The sequence below is a fragment of the Anomaloglossus baeobatrachus genome, chromosome 2 (genome assembly GCF_048569485.1).
Source record: "Anomaloglossus baeobatrachus isolate aAnoBae1 chromosome 2, aAnoBae1.hap1, whole genome shotgun sequence".
Classification (NCBI taxonomy): domain Eukaryota; kingdom Metazoa; phylum Chordata; class Amphibia; order Anura; family Aromobatidae; genus Anomaloglossus; species Anomaloglossus baeobatrachus.
Genome location: NC_134354.1, coordinates 261,749,742 through 261,765,309, shown reverse-complemented (window position 1 = coordinate 261,765,309; position 15,568 = coordinate 261,749,742). Strand labels below are relative to the sequence as shown.

Here is a 15,568-nt window from a genome sequence, read left to right as displayed (position 1 = left end):
GTTGGAGCCCGCCGGCCCTGAACCGGGGAGTCAACCGTTTACCGGAGCACCAGAAACCGGGTACTCAGACCCCGTCCTTGCTTAGAAGCCACTGAGTTTAGGCAAATTCACTGATTGCAGTCTGGACCTCACGGCTTCATCCTCACCCAAAGTCCCGAAAGAAGGCAACAGCCCACCGATACCGGGTGAGAGCCACCGCCAAGGGCCAAACATCCGACGGGCCAGCGCCTGCGGGCAACCAAGGGCTCTTCCGGCAGCTAAACACCGGGGAGCGGGCTACCATTGCCCAGGCAGGGGAGCCAAAGATCACAACAGAAGGTGCAAGGGAAAGGGGCCACCATCAGCCTCACAAGGGACACAAGCAGCCGGCTGCGGGACCTGACCATACCCGAACTATGGTTTACCAGTGACTCTGAGTTTGAATTAATAGTGAGTACACCAGTGCCATCCGGGCACAACCCCGCACCGCAGCACGGCACCCTGCACCCCGACAACATCATCGCCCGTCCCGCCTGGCCCCGGGACACACTGCCCCTACCCACGGAGGGGCTAACATCCAGGCTGCGCCTTCAACACCGATCTGGGAGCCCCCTTCACTCCAGCCGCAGCGGTGGTGCATCCCGTCACCACGATACGTGGGTGGCGTCACGACCCGTACAACGACAACGCAGCCCCCGGCTGCGAACCTCGTCCCACACCACCACCCCACTGCCTCCCCTTAACAGAGCGACGTGGCCCCCGATCCGGAGGCGCTCGAGCCACCGACAACCCGAGCCCGGACCTCGAGCGTCTCGGCCCGGCAAGGGAGCAGCCGATCCCATCTCAGGGCGGTACACATACTAGGAGTCTAATGCGCAGTACAGGAAGTGAATGCGCGACCCGGAAGCAGTGTGCTGCCATGACACCGAGTCTCTGTAAGTATGAAATGCTCGCTTATTTCTTGTTTTCTTTATTTTTCTCTTAGGGGATGTGCGCACGTGTGCGTATTGCATGCAGTTACGCTGCGTTCTGCACCGCAGCGTAACTGCATACGTCCTGCATCCCCTGCACAATCTATGGAGATTGTGCAGGAGCCGTGCGCACGTGGCCTATTAGAACGCAGCGATTCGGTTGCTGCCCGAATCGCTGCGTTCTAAGAAGTGACATGTCACTTCTTTCGTGCGGTTTGCATGCTGTCTATAGGGAGAGTCAGCATGCAGAGCGCACGTTCTCTGGCGGCACCATGCGCTTCAGAACGGAGCTTTTCAGCTGCGCTCTGAAGCGCACCTCTTAGGTGCGGTGCAGAGCGCACACGTGCGCACATAGCCTTAATTTCCCCAGTGCCGAATCCGGATTGTACACCCGGAATCCTGGGCCCGAGTCCTGCACCCGGGCATCTTTGAAACTGCACGGATCCGGACTTTTACTGTCCGGGTCCGCTCCGCCCTAGTAAAAACGCATCAAATACTTAACGTGTGACAGTGGTCTTAGTAAAAAAAAAAACTAAAAACATCCCCAAAGGTTGTTTATAGGGTTTTCCCATAGACATTCAGGAACTCTCCGCAGGATTTGTGACAAACATATAACTGCTGTGGGTTGATGGTGTGACCCTGGCGGGTGGACGTTGTAACCCTGGAGGGTGGACGTTGTGACCCTAGTGGGAAGGTGGTGTGCATCTGGCGGGAGGGCGGTGTGACCCCGGTGGGAGAATGGTGTGACCCCGGCGGGAGAATGGTGTGACCCTGGTGGGAGGACGGTGTAACCTTGGTGGGAGGGTGGTGTGCCCCTGGTGGGAGGACGGTGTGACCCCAGCGGTAGGGCAGTGTAACCCTGGAGGGTGGATGTTGTTCCCCTGGAGGGCGAACAATGTGACCCCAACAGGCGGACAGTGTGACCCCGGAGGTGTAACCCTAGAGGGTGGACCTTCTGAACCTGGTGGGAGGGTGGTGTGCCTCTGGCGGGAGGGCGGTGTGACCCCAGCGTGAGAATGGTGTGACTGCGGCGGACAGTGTAAACCTAGAGGGTGGACGCTGTGACCCTGGTGGGAGGGCGGTGTAACCCTGGAGAGTGGACGTTGTGACCCTGGCAGGAGGTGTGACCCCACCAGGCAGGCAGTGTGACCCCGCCAGGCAGGCAGTGTGACCCCGCCAGGCAGGCAGTGTGACCCCGCCAGGCAGGCAGTGTGACCCCAGTGTGCAGGTTGCGGGACTTCAGAGATCACATAGTTACTTCTTAGGGTTCACCACTGATCCAGCATTAGTGCTGCACTGAATGGCCGAGGCACAGCTACTCCCACAGAGGGCAGTGTGTGGGACAGTGAGGCGGTGTCCTGCTGCCGGCTGTACCAATGTGTCTCCGCCGCCACACGTGCCCATTACAGGCTGGGGAGATTTCCTATCATTGCTGATGCGTCTCCTATGGGCACACAGCACACGTCTGTACACTGCCACAGGCTGCGGCTCTCCCACACAGCACACCAAACGAGGAAGGACATTTTCCCTGAAATCACACACGAGAGACGGCCTCGTCTGCGCAGCTTCCCGCCCATTCTGGTGCTGAGGCGCCGCCCACGGGCTGGGTAGTGCCTGCCTGTTTGAGACAGAGCTGCTGACGCCCGCTGGGTGAAGAGCTGGTGACTGTGCCCCTCACCATCCCACACAATCTCCCCTTCCCCTTGGGTTGTGGCTTCTAACCTGCGCGGCTCAGTGGTCCTACTGCATTTACGGTAAGTGACCGCAGGGCAGGCGCTCGGTGTGCACGGTGCACTCGTACAGGTAGTGGAGCTGCGGCTCCCCGTCCTGCTGCGCCGAACATTGCACCATGACTCGCTGCAAGGGGAGAACTTCCATGTCTTGTCCTCACTAACTTCCATTACTGGTGACAGTGAAGTACTGCACTGCATCGGGCCAGGGCGTGCTCGCCACAAGTGTGTTACATCATATGGAGCTCCATGCACAGGGTGTGTGGCCATGTCTGGGTGTCTGCAGAGAGCCCCAGCCCTCAATGTGCCTCAGGCGTCACCAGCCCCTGACGTCCCCCAGTGGCTCCGTGTTCAGTCCCTGGAGGACTCGGGGTTTCCCTTTCACAAGAGCTGGTCCCAGTGGAAAACTTGCCTCATCTTTCCATGTACAGATGGTGTGTGTGTGTGTGTGTATATATTATATATATATATATATATATATATATATATATATATATATATATATATATATATATATATTATAATATGTGTGTGTGTGTACTCACTAATCAGATCTGATCTCCATACTATCTAGATAATTGAAGCCAGCCCCCATCTCCATAATAAAATCATGTCTAATATTGTGCCCTGCCACTCTGGGTAAATATTTGCAATGTATTTCCACTTCAGGGTTATTTGTGTAGTAAACTGATGTTGTATTTCATTCCCAACCATTTCACCTTGGGGAAACCTTTAAAAAATATAAAAAATAATTAAAAAATCCCCCCTGGACTGGACTAATCCTAAAACGGAGTTCACAGGTGGCGAATGTTACAAATGTTTGTGATCGCTCTGAAAATCCCATCCTTCATTCTTCCACACTCCATCAAGATGCATGAGATGGCCATAGAAATGTCTGCAATGAAATGACCACGTGTGATCAAGTGTCCTTATCATCCGTCCTGCATCTGGCGATGCTAACCCCTTCCTTGCCATGTCTCATCTGCCATTACTACGTCTTGTTGTCTTCTAGGGAACTCCAAGGTAGATCCCAGGAACGCCGGGAAGCAATACCCTATAGGCTGATGTATCAATGTCCTGTTGTAATTATGACTATGCAGCAAATTCTGCTGATCTTAATTATTTTATTTTTTGTAAAGGCTCAATTTTTTTAAAGATTAAAATTCTTCCAACGTTAGTATTTTTGTGATCAAATCCTTAAAATTGATCTATGTAAACGACCTGTTACTGCACCGTAGTACAATGATGACCTTGGTGAGGGATACACTGAGAGAGGGGTTATTTTTATATTCGGATGTCATTAAGGACACGTTCTTGCTGCTTTACTGCATACGTGAAATACAGTTTTCAATATAATCACAGGTGCAATCTGTAAAGTCAAACCGCAGTAACATAAAGTGCAATGCCCTCTACACTCCATGATATTGTTCTGAAAGATATCAGGGAGGATATTGTCACAGTAGAGGACATATCCGTGCTATAGAAAGCTCCGGACACCCCATCTTTATCGAGAACAGCCAGTGGCCCATGTTATAACAGACAATGTCTCATAAACCCTCCTTACTTCAAAGCCAAAAAGCTGACTGATGGACATCTATATCCTGATACCCCTAGGGGCCAAGAAACTGTCATATAAAGAATTACCCAACTGGATGTGGACAGGTCTGGTCAACCGGAGCCACTTATACTAATGAGTAGCTTTAATATTAATGGAGGGGGGCTTTAAACCCTTTAGATTTTGTTGGGTGGTGCTTACTTTTCACTCCATAGAAATGACTCTACCATTAACATTGACCACACAAGATTGTGCTGATTTGTTTGCCCGGGACTGATTTATAAGGGTTACCAATGGTTCCACATCAGAAAAAGTGATGCGCTCTCTGCAGTTAAGGCTAGGTTCACATTTCCGTTGTTTTGCATCAGTCACAGGCGTTGCTTGACGCATGTGAGTGATCCGTTGTACAACGGATGACAAAGAAAAGAAATCTTTGTCGGACTCCGTTGTGTGCAGTGGGCGGAGCGCGAGGGGGGCGGAGCTGAGCGGGGCCGTGGCGCTGAGGACGTCAGTGCCGCTGGGACTGCAGTGCTGGGGACGTGTGTGTGTGTGTGTGTGTGTACACATGCGGAGTGCGGGAGGGGGCGGAGCCGGAGCCGAGTGGGGAAGTGTCGGCCTCCTTGCACACGTATCCAGGGTAAATATCGGGTAACTGAAAGCAAAGCATTTTTTGCTTGGTTACCCGATATTTATCTTGGATACCAGCGTACACCACTTAGCGCTGGCTCCCTGCACACGTAACCACTGTAAATATCGGGTAACTAACCAAAGCGCATTGCTTGGTTACCCGATGTGTATCCTGGTTACATGTGCAGGGAGCCAGAGAGAGCATGCGCAGCCAAATCCTACGGATTGCGCTGCTCAAAAAACGTTAGAGGCTGCGTTGCTCCCGCCCGGCAGTCAGTTAAAAAAACGACTGACCGCAACTTAGCGGATGCAACGCAGCATCATCAGTCGCAATCCGTCACTAATAGAAGTCTATGGGGAAAAACTGGATTCCTGCAAAATATTTTGCAGGATACCGTAATTCCTCAAGGCGACGGATTGTGACTGATGCAAAACAACGGAAGTGTGAACTTAGCTTAAAGGATAAAAACCTTGTTGTCTATATGAAAGTGGATATGATGTATTTGTAAATAGGATTGTTTATTGATAAAAACAGAATTCATAGCTTTGCGCCATCATAAGATCAGAAGCTTTGTAGAGACTGTTAATTCTGATAGTCCGTGATAAAGGGTCTGATCAAGCCTTAAGTTTTTATTGGCAGCCGGTGACTCCTGCCACTTCACTGCATCTTTTTTTTTTTCTATTCTAGCCTTGGTCTGTTCTTCAGTGCTGGTGTACAATGTACTCATTTGTATCATTTCTCATGTCGTGATTAAAAGCACAGTGTGAAAAATGCAATGGAAGGAACTAGTAATGTGGTCTGGGGGCCGCCCCCACCACCACCGACTCTCCAGTGTTGTGGTTGATGGTGCTGCTCTCCACAAGCGCACTGGAATCCTGCACCGTCATTTGTTGGCTTCCACCTTAGTTGCTAGGGAACAAACAGAACAAATGTGCACCTAGTAAACAATGTGTACAAAAAAATTTCATTAGTCTGTTTTTCAAAAGGAAAGATTATAAATTATTTCTATGTATTTTTTATTTATTTAGCATTTGGCTTGTTTCTGCTTTCCTGGTGTTAAAGGGAGCGTGACACCAGATTTAAGCATCCCGAACCACTGCACCATTAAATAGTTTGAAAAGCTTGGCAGGGACTATGGGGAGAGGCCTGAATAGTGTGGTGTGACCCCTGGTCTGCTTCTTCCCAACCCATTCTGGGTTCACACATGGAAGAGGCCTGTCAATCAACCAGAGTGATGCGGGGTGATGGCGGTCATGCGCTGCGCCTGACTAGATGGGTCTCTGGCTTTTAGTCCCTGGCTGAGTCTTCAAACATCTCTGAAATACCGTAACTAGTGATGAGCGAGCGCTACCATGATTGGGTGCTCGGTGCTCATTAAGAGCAGTTGGACGCTCGAAAGGTGTGACTCGAGCACCGAGTATAATGGAAGTCTGTAGAGGACTCGAGCATTTTGAAATCTGGAAAAATGCTCAAATTTCCCATGAATTTCCATTATACTCAGTTACTAGAGTCCCATCTGAGCATCCACCTTCACTTAACTAGTATCGAGCACCTGATCATGGCAGTGCTCGCTCATCACTAATCGCAACGTTTCAGAGAAACATAACACACAGCCAGGCTGTGATTAATGCCGCCCGTGGCCCGCACAGCATTACTTTAGTGACGAGTTCTCTTTAAAAGCTCACTTAAATTTGCACTGCTTTGCCGTATTTTCTGCATTCAAATGTTTGGACACCATTTGTAGCTAGAAGTGGCTGTTGTGAGTGTCTTGTAGGGCACAGTGGGCTTTTAATTAATATCGTTAGTTCTAAATCCTTATAGGAGTGTGCTGTCTGCATTTTTGATCTCCTTGAAATCCGTGTGTATACGTATAAGCGGATAAATCTCACTGAGCAGTTTACTGGTGGGATAAAACGGGTCATCCAAAGCTGTACTAATGCTGGTGATCCTAATTATATCAGCTATCAACACAAATAGAAGAACAGAGCGCCCGCTCTTATTTACAGGATCAAATACAACTTTATTTTTTTAAATTAAGGTGACTCCAAATGATTATGGTTTGTCATGTTCTTAGGAGACATTGCTACTGAAGCTCATGCAAATCACCACTTTTTTTTTTTTACTGTGTGGGATGTCTCCTGTTACGTTCTCAAGACACCTTTTTGCTATGGGTAAAATGATTTTTACATATGTTAGTGGTTAACTCAATAAAAAAAAAAGTCCACAAATTTTTATTCTTTCATACATTTTCAGACCTCCTGATATTCAGTTTGCAGCGTGACTGTTACGGGGGGCTGTCTGATAATAACCGAAAGGAGTATCAGACAGTCAGGGTCCACCGTGCAAAGACTTTGCTGCAGACTATGGCAGAGTGCAATACCTCTGTTAACTCACAGAAGGATATAATAAGAAAGTAAAGCAATTCCTCCCTTACTTGGAGGGTGTGTGGAATGATCTCTGTTAATAATCACAGAGACAAAGGCAATGTGTGCGAAATGGCACCTACCTAGGTCCGCTCTTCTAGTGGTGCAAAAGAGACGAACAGCAGCGTAAGCCGCACAAAGCTCCTACCTGCGTTCGCTCCACTAGTGTGCGAGGACACGAACCACTAGATATGGCACCTGCCTAGGTCCGCTCTTCTAGTGGTGCAAAAGAGACGAACAGCAGCGTAAGCCGCACAAAGCTCCCCTAGTGTGCGAGGATACGAACAACTGCCAGACGCAGTATAAGGAACGTTACCCTAGCGGCAACGTCCACCTACGAGTAGAATCACAAGGCCCAGCCAGACCATGTGCCTCAGGCACCTGCCTATGTCCGCTCCCCTAAGAGGTAAGGATACGGACAGCAGCCGAAGCTGTAAGGTATAAGAACGCTACCCTGCCGGTAGCGCTCACCTAGCATAGACAGAGGAATGCCTAGAGGAACGCGCACAGAGCGTCTACTCATATGCATGAACCAAGAGGACTGAGCACCATGCGGCGTGTGTCAGGGTCTTATATAGACTCTGTGCCTCATCCAAGATGGAGGACACCAGAGCCAATCCGCTGCCAGAATGACAGGAGTGACGTCATGCTGGCCTATCACCGAGCAAGACGTCACAAGCACATGACCAGCGACCAATCGGCATAGAAGGTGTCAGAGACATGTGACCTCGTGTCAGCGATGATGTCACCCGCACATGTGCAATGGCTCCAAGATTGGACTTAGGGTATGTGCGCACGTTGCTTTTTACCTGCTTTTTACCTGCTTTTTTGCTGCTTTTTCTTCTGCGCTGTTTAATGCCAAAATGGATGTGTTCTTCTATTCAAGCAAAGTCTATGGGAATTTGGGTTTCTTGTTCACACTATGTTGTTCAAAATGCTGCCTTTTTGAGGCAGAACTTTGGTCAAAAACTCAGCTTTTCAAAGAAGCAACATGTCAATTGTTTTTGCCATTTGGGTTTTGCACTGCAAAGCTGAGTTTTTGACCAAAGTTCTGCCACAAAAAGGCAGCATTTTGAACAACATAGTGTGAACAAGAAACCCAAATTCCCATAGACTTTGCTTGAATAGAAGAACACATCCATTTTGGCATTAAACAGCGCAGAAGAAAAAGCAGCAAAAAAGCAGGTAAAAAGCAATGTGCGCACATACCCTGAGTCTCTGGCGCTCGCACATGTGCAGTAGCAAGAAATCTGGACATAGTCTCCAGTGCTCGCAGCAACCGTAACAGTGACACGTTTCAAATTTTTCTCTTGTGGAGTGTCTCTCCCTAAAATAAAGGTTGGATGTGATACTCTTAAGGCCCCGTCACACACAACGAGATGAGATCGTTAACGAGATCGTTGTTGCGTCATCGTTGCAGCAGCAATCTCGTTATGTGTGACACCTACTAGCGATCAGGCCCCTGCTGTGAGATCGCTAGTCGTTGCTGAATGGTTGGGACCATTTTCTTCAAAGGCGATGTCCTGCTAGTGCAGGACACATCACTGTGTTTGACGCCTACCAACGACCATCTAACACAGTCCCAACGCCTGCCGAGATCGTTATACAGGTCGCTGATCGTTACTGCGTCGTTGGTAAGATCTGACTGTGTGACATCTCACCAGCAACCTCCCAGCGACTTACCAGCGATCCTTAGCAGGTTGCATCGTTTTCGGGATCGCTGGTAAGTCGTTAAATGTGACAGGGGGCTTTAGCTCATGTATCAGCACGGCTTCTATCCTTTTTGTATATCCTCTTTCCTGATTATCTGTAGCCTTTTTCTCTTATGCCCTCCCTGAGACTGTAGAACCTTTTCCCTCTCTTCACATTGTGGAAATTTGTGTGCAAACCCTACCCTCTTGCTGCGGTTATCACTGATAAATGAGTGGAAGAGAGAGCTGTCAGGAGCATGAACTCTGTTGATTTGTATCAGTTTTGAATACTACTGAGCTATGTGAAAGATGTGCAAAATAGAAGAAAATCCGTACTAAGTCTTTTTGGAATGATGCTTAATTTTTCAGCAAATGAACAATGTGTGTGTGTATATCTGTGCCCAACAAGCGATTATCAGCGCTAAAACAAGCCAATAAACACTCATTTAGATAGTGTTAAGCCACATACTTTGACTTAAGGCCCCGTCACACTAAGCAACATCGCTAGCAACATCGCTGCTAACGAACAACTTTTGTGACGTTGCTAGCGATGTTGCTGTGTGTGACATCCAGCAACAACCTGGCCCCTGCTGTGAGGTCGTTGGTTGTTGCTGAATGTCCTGGGCCATTTTTTAGTTGTTGCTCTCCCGCTGTGAAGCACACATCGCTGTGTGTGACAGCGAGACAGCAACAACTAAATGTGCAGGCAGCAGGAGCCGGCTTCTGCGGAGGCTGGTAACCAATGTAAACATCGGGTAACCAAGAAGCCCTGTCCTTGGTTACCCGATATTTACGTTTGTTACCAGCCTCCGCCGCTCTCACTGTCAGTGCCGGCTCCTGCTCTGTGCACATGTAGCTGCAGGACAAATCGGGTTAATTAACCCGATGTGTGCTGTAGCTAGGAGAGCAGGGAGCCAGTGCTAAGCATTGTGCGCTGCTCCCTGCTCTGTGCACATTTAGCTGCAGCACACATCGGGTAATTAACCCGATGTGTGCTGTAACTAGGAGAGCAGGGAGCCAGCGCTCAGTGTGCGCTGCTCCCTGTTCTCTGCTCTCTGTTCTCTGCTCTGTTCTGTAGCTCCGTGCACTGGTAACCAAGGTAAATATCGGGTTGGTTACCGATATTTACCTTAGTTACCAAGCGCAGCATCTTCCACGCGGCGCTGGGGGCTGGTCACTGGTTGCTGGTGAGCTCACCAGCAACTCGTGTAGCCACGCTCCAGCGATCCCTGCCAGGTCACGTTGCTGGTGGGATCGCTGGAGCATCGCAGTGTGACATCTCACCAGCAACCTCCTAGCAACTTACCAGCGATCCCTATCGTTGTTGGGATCGCTGGTAAGTTGCTTAGTGTGACTGGACCTTAAGGGTGCCTTCACACTTTAGCGATGCAGCAGCGATCCGACCAGCGATCTGACCTGGTCAGGATCGCTGCTGCATCGCTACATGGTCGCTGGTGAGCTGTCAAACAGGCAGATCTCACCAGCGACCAGTGACCAGCCCCCAGCCAGCAGCGACGTGCAAGCGACGCTGCGCTTGCACGGAGCCGGCGTCTGGAAGCTGCGGACACTGGTAACTAAGGTAAACATCGGGTATGGTTACCCGATGTTTACATTAGTTACCAGCGCACACCACTTAGCTGTGTGTGCAGGGAGCAGGAGCCGGGACTGGCAGCGTGAGAGCTGCGGAGGCTGGTAACGAAGGTAAATATCGGCTAACCACCTTGGTTACCCGATGTTTACCTTGGTTACAGCTTACCGCAGGCTGTCAGACGCAGGCTCCTGCTCCCTGCACATTCAGGATTGTTGCTCTCTCGCTGTCACACACAGCGATGTGTGCTTATCAGCGGGAGAGCAACAATAAAAAAACGAACCAGGGCTGTGTGTAACGAGCAGCGATCTCACAGCAGGGGCCAGATCGCTGCTCAGTGTCACACACAGCGATATCGCTAATGAGGTCACAAAAACCGTGACTCAGCAGCGATCTCAGTAGCGATCTCGCTGTGTGTGAAGCACCCCTAAAGGTACCGTCACACTTAGCGACGCTCCAGCGATCCCACCAGTGATCTGACCTGGCAGGGATCGCTGGAGCATCACTACATTGTCGCTGGTGAGCTGTCAAACAGGCAGATCTCCACAGAGATCAGCCACCAGCGACCCGTGTAACGACGCTGTGCTTGGTAACCATAGTACACATCGGGTTACTAACCAAAACGCTTTGCTTATAGTTACCCGATGTGTACCTTGGCTACGTGAGCAGGGAGCCAGCTTCTAGAAGCTGCGGACGTTGGTAACCAAGGTAAATATCAGGTAACCAAGCAAAGCGCTTTGCTTGGTTACCTGTTTTGTACCTTGGTTACCAGCGTCCGCAGAAGCCTGCTCCCTGCACATTCAGATCGTTGCTCTCTCGCTGTCAAACACAGCGATGTGTGCTTCACAGCGGGAGAGCAACGACCAAAAAATGGTCCAGGACATTCAGCAACGACCGGCGACCTCACAGCAGGGGCCAGGTCGTTGCTGGATGTCACACACAGCGACATCGCTATCAAGATCGCTGTTGCGTCACAAAATCTGTGACTCAGCAGCAATGTCGCTTAGTGAGACGTGGCCTTAAGAGTACGGTTGCACTTGCGCATAGCTTACAATGGGAGAGCATCGGAGGCCATGTGCTAATGACCTCTTCTGCGAGCATCAGCCAAGGGTAATGCAACTGTGATGTGATCTTGCGATCGTATCACAGCTGCGGCGAAGAGGGGAGAGCACTTTCTCCCTCTCCTCTGCAGCCTGTCTCCGTGTACATCGTACTGCATTCGGATGACATGCGAGTGCAGTGCGATGTTTCACACGTTCCCCCAGACTTGTATGGGGGTGCGTGAGCCAAGACTCGCTGCCAAACACAGCATGCTGCGATTCAATCCGCATGCAGATATAGCATCAGAAATCGATCGCAGAGGGATACTGCCCCATAGTTTTGCACTTGTTTTATCAGATTGCACCAGTCCGTGCAAAACGCAAGTGGAACTGTTCCCTAATAGCTACGTTCCCGACTATCCTATACTCCTTGGTCAGGCGTGTTCTTAATGGACAGGCACCTGGCAAAAGCTTATTTGCTGTGTGAACAATTCTCCATGCCAATCATCCATGAATTTCTACTTGCCGACCCCCCCCATCCCCACCCCCCCTCTTCATCTGTCATGGCAGCAGAGCTGCACACACTAGTCAGCCAATCCTTACAAAGCTGTATTTGTTGGGATTTGCCTTACTTAATTTTTATTAGTAAAGGTTAAAGGGATTTCCCAATCTGAAATATTGAGAGTATGTGTAACAGATACAAGTCTTACACTTTGATTACAGGGACCCGCGTCAACTGTGCGAAGAGAATATTGAGACAGGACATTTCAGCAAGCCAACTGGCTACAACATGAAGTAGTGGCAGCAGAGCAGTTTTGTTTTTTTTTCCTCTACAGATCAGTAAGTCACAATCCGTTATGTGACGGATACGTTGTAGATTGTGGTACAACTGATGGGATGGATCCGTTAAAAAAAACTGATCTGTTGTAGCAGTTTGTACCAGAATCCAGCATTTTTAACCGTGCGGTCCCAATCGGCTCTGCTACGTCCCCGTAGAGCATAGCTGGCTGTGAGACAGAGCCGCGCAATCAGAATGAACTCGGATGAACTTCACCCGACTTCATTGTCATCGCGTGGCTCTGTCTGTGTGCCGCTGCCTGATTTGTGGTCACCTGTGAAGGATTCACCGGTGACCGCAAATCCCCTGAGTGACTGAAGTGAGCCGCGCGATCAGTGGTGCAGTCACTCAGGTTACCCGCGGCCAGCTGGAGTCCTCCACCCGAGACCGCACATCGCTTGAGTGAGGACACCGCTGATCGTGTGGCTCACATAAGTCACTCGGGTGACTTGCTGTCACAGTTGGAGGATCCAGCTGTGGCCACAGGTAACCTGAGTGACTTCACAGCTGACAGCGCGACTCACTTCAGTTGCTCCGTGGAGCTCACAGTGAGCGGTCTGTGGCCGCTCACTGTCAGCTTCCGATGTAGCAGAGCTGAAAGCGTTGTAGGACCTCATGTGGATTACGTCGAACCTGGAGGGGTGTTTGAGGATTAATAAAATGGTGAAAGAGGGAGTTTTTGTCTTTTAGTTCAAATAAAGGATTTTTTTGGTGTTTGTGTTTATTTACTTTCACTACAGATTAATCATGGGGGTATCTCAGACGCCTGCCATGATTAACCTAAGACTTAGTGGGCTGCCATTAACTCCTTATTACCCCGATTGCCACCGCACCAGGGCAATTCGGGATGAGCTGGGTAGAGTCCCGGGACTGTCGCATTTAATGGATGTGGCAATTACGGGTGGCTGCTTGCTGATATTTTTAGGCTGGGGGGGCTCTCTTTATTCTACTGAATGATATAGACCTGCCCACCGGCGGCTGTGATTGGTTGCAGTGAGACAGCTGTCACTCAGCGTGGGGGCTCGTCTTACTGCAATCAATCAGTGGGCGGGGCAAGCAGTGAATACGAGATGGAATAATGAGCGGCCGGCATTTTCAAAAGCAAGTAAAGGCACCGCAGTGTGAGAGCAGTGCCGTGCTGGTGATTGGTGAGTATGAGAAAGGGGGTGAGAGGGACAGACCGATGGACAGAGAGAGACCGACCGACAGAGAGAGAGAGAGAGATTTTCTAATCAAAAAGGAAACATCTGAGCATGCTCTGTTTCTAAAAGACTGAACCGCCGCCGGAATCCATCATTTGATGGATTGGATGGACTCAGGCGTTTATAGGCTTCCATTATAACCAAGGATGGATGCCGACGGAATCCTGCGCACTGCGTTTTTTCCACCCTAAAGAAAACGTTACACTCTGCGGTGCTTCCGCCCGGCGGTCAGTCATTCCATGCCTGATTAGCCGCATAGCGGATGCAACGCAAGGCCATCAGTCGCAATCCGTTGTTAATACAAGTCTATAGGGAAAAGACGGAATCCTGGAAAATATTTTGCTGGATTCCGTAATTCCTCAAGGCGACGGATTGTGACTAATGCAAAACAATGCAAGTGTGAAAGCAGCCTTAGAAGGTCATCACATGTCTCTCACAGGAGAAAGCCTATTCTAAGCTATTGTGGAGTGTGTTCTTTTTTCCCTCTGTTGCTTTCTGCTTGCCATTGGTCAGTGCCATGTAGATGAAAAAGTACATTCCCCCAGAGAATAATCTCCACTAACGACCAGTTAAGTGATCATATATTACAACCTAAAGTTTACAAGCTAATCTTTCCATAACAGAGGAGAAATTAAAGATAAAAACTGTTAGGTGTATATGCACGCAGAACCACAAGCAGATTTGGGTGCATATTGCTAATCCCTGCCTAACTATCCCAGCACCTAGTAGCATAGATAAAGAGATCTTTAGAAACCGCATTTCTAAAGATCCTTTATGCTATGCTAATGAGCGCAGGGACTAGTCGCGAGGGCGTGCCTGTGCTCATTCCGCCCTCTTAGGCTATGTGTACATTAGAAAAAGGATTTTTCTTAAGAAAATTTCTTGAGTGAAGGATTAGCGCACCTGCGTTTTTACCGCGATTTGGTGCGTTTTTGGTGCGTTTTTACCGCTGGTTGCTCCCTGCGTTATTGTGCCATTGTCTATGGTAACTAACGCAGTTAGCTGCAGAAAAGAAGTGACATGCTCATTCTTTTTCTTAAGAAAATCTACTGAAAGAATTTTCTTAAGAAAAAAACGCAGTGTGCGCACAGCTAATTTTTTTTTGCTATAGGTTTTGCTGGGGAATGTCTGCAGAAAGGTTACAAGAATTTCTCAAGAAATTTCTGCAGCAAAAACGCACCAAAAACGCAGGTAAAAAACGCAGTGTGTGAACACAGCCTAAGCATGGTAGCACATGCTAAGGAGAGTTAACTAGCCATGATTAATATCCAGATATCCATATGTACAAACAAAAGAGCATTTAAAATTTTTAGGCTATGTGTGCACGTGTGCGCTCTGCACCGCACCTAAAAGGTGCGCTTCACAGCGCAGCTGAAAAGCTCCGTTCTGAAGCGCATGGTGCCGGCAGAGAACATGCGCTCTGCATGCTGCCTCTCCCTATAGACAGCATGCAAACCTCACGGAAGACGTGACATGTCACTTCTTAGAATGCAGCGATTCGGGCAGCAGCCGAATCGCTGCGCTCTAATACGCCACGTGCACACAGCTCCTGCACAATCTCCATAGATTATGCAGGGGACGCAGGACGCATGCAGTTACGCTGTGCTGCAGATCGCAGCGTAACTGCATGTAATACGCACACGTGCGCACATATCCTTACTCCACATGACACACTCCGAACAAAGGGCAAAAACAGGAGACAACAGCAGAGTATAGTGCAAATAATTAAATATTTTTAATGTTTGAACTGGCACAAAGAAATTGGCAGAACAATCCATGGACATAGATGGAAAATTAGATGTACAGTTATGAAGTAACCAGTACAAGAGAATGCAAATAAATATATACAAAAATGGGTTCAGACAAAAAGTACACTGATGTATAGTCAAAGCGACATGAATGTTATAATTATTTGTTACAGAT

General features: G+C 49.1%; 1 protein-coding gene across 1 annotated transcript in view; it reads left to right on the top strand.

Annotated features, from left to right (window-relative positions):
- Positions 1–2,422: 2,422 nt before the first annotated feature.
- LOC142291335 (plasma membrane calcium-transporting ATPase 4-like) overlaps positions 2,423–15,568 on the top strand; it is a 306,647-nt gene continuing 293,501 nt past the window's right edge. Inside the window, 1 exon segment of the mRNA XM_075335801.1 lies at positions 2,423–2,704. The gene's annotated coding sequence lies outside the window, so the exon portion shown is untranslated.